A 1,565-nucleotide genomic window follows, 5' to 3' on the forward strand; every position below is an offset into this window, starting at 1 on the left:
CTGCCCATTAGCTATGATTGGTTTGTGACTCTGTCTGCAGGTCCCTTCTCCTGTGGGTAGTTCAGAGGAAGTGACCTTTGTTGAGGTCACAGGCTTCGGGGCTGGCTCAGAGTTTCAGGAGAGACAGAATGTCCTGATCAAGCCTGTGGTGAAGAGGACCTTTGTACAGACGGACAAACCTGTGTACAAACCTGGACAGATATGTAAGGACAGGTGTGGCCAGGGCCCTGGGAAAGAAAGCAGGAAATTCACCCTACCATCATGGCATATCCACCATCTCCCTGGACATGCAGCTAAGATGGGCCTGGGTCACAGGCCAGGCTGATGTGCTGTCAGCACAGGCCACAACAGAGATGTCTCTCTCAGGTCCTCCAATGCCATATCTGCTCTGAGGATATTTGGGAACTCCCTCTGCTCCCCACCCCCACTGTTGCTGTAGCACGTGTTCAGCTCCATCAGTGCTAGCAATGATAAGAGTGCTAGTGTGGACAGGGCTTGGGTGTCTCTACTGATGTGTCAGGACAGATGACATGGTGATAGCAATGTAAGTGGTCTGTCTATACTCGAGCTGCATAATTGCTAGCACTGGCAGAGCTGCACCAGGGCTTGAGCCACAGCGCAAGGTTTCCCTAAGGCCCTCAGTGGAGGCAAGATCCAAATGACTCTCTGCAACAAAGAATTATGGCATTGCAACCCCCACCGTCGCAGCTCTCAGCACACCTCTAACCCATTCCGCAGTCCCACCCGCAACTGCTGTCAATGGGGCAAAGTCGGTCACCCCAATATTGGGATTGCCTTTGCTCTGAGCAAGCTAACTGTTGTGTTACTCTGCAGCATTGCAGTGCCAGCATGAACAGCAAGTGGTGGCCTAGCAGATGCAATTAGTCCTGCCAGAGCAGCTTGGACAGCTCAGAGCACTGGCTCTGTCACCTGTCAGGTTACCTGCATGCACGCCGGAGAGTAGGTGAGGTGGGCCTTGGCTCTGCCACTCCCTCTTCGATAAGCCAGGCATGCATCTTGATGTTCAGGATCCTTCTTTATTAGTCATTAATAACTATTATTAATAATTTGCTTGATGAAATTTCACCCAATCCCTCTTTTTTTCCTTTGATTTGCAGTCAAGGCGTGAATTGTAACCTTGGATCAGAACTTTATTGCCAGCAATGAATCGGCAAGACTGGGAGGAAAGAACCTTTAGAAGCATGAAACTGACCAGAGGCCAGGTCCAGGACCCCCCAGGGGTTAGTGTTCTGCACTGCCAGGAGAGCTCAGTAGCTCCAGTCCCTTGCTCATAGTTCAGTGATTCCAACCTCTCATCAGGCATGCCCAGCTCAGCCACGAAGCTGAGTCGCTCAGAACCAGAAAGAATTCAAGGGAGACTTCTGGGTGTTCAGTAGATCTGAAAATTTGGGGATGGGAATTTATTTCAGAAGCATCTAATCAATTGCTTTGTTGTTTCCTTTCCATAGCACCACCTGGTGGAGCTGCAGGTAAGCTATGTTATTCTGAAAGATTTTAATGATCACATTTTACCTTGAGGAAACAGGTGTTTTGGTGAGGAGGGA

The sequence above is a fragment of the Lepidochelys kempii genome, chromosome 1, assembly GCF_965140265.1.
Source record: "Lepidochelys kempii isolate rLepKem1 chromosome 1, rLepKem1.hap2, whole genome shotgun sequence".
Lineage (NCBI taxonomy): Eukaryota > Metazoa > Chordata > Testudines > Cheloniidae > Lepidochelys > Lepidochelys kempii.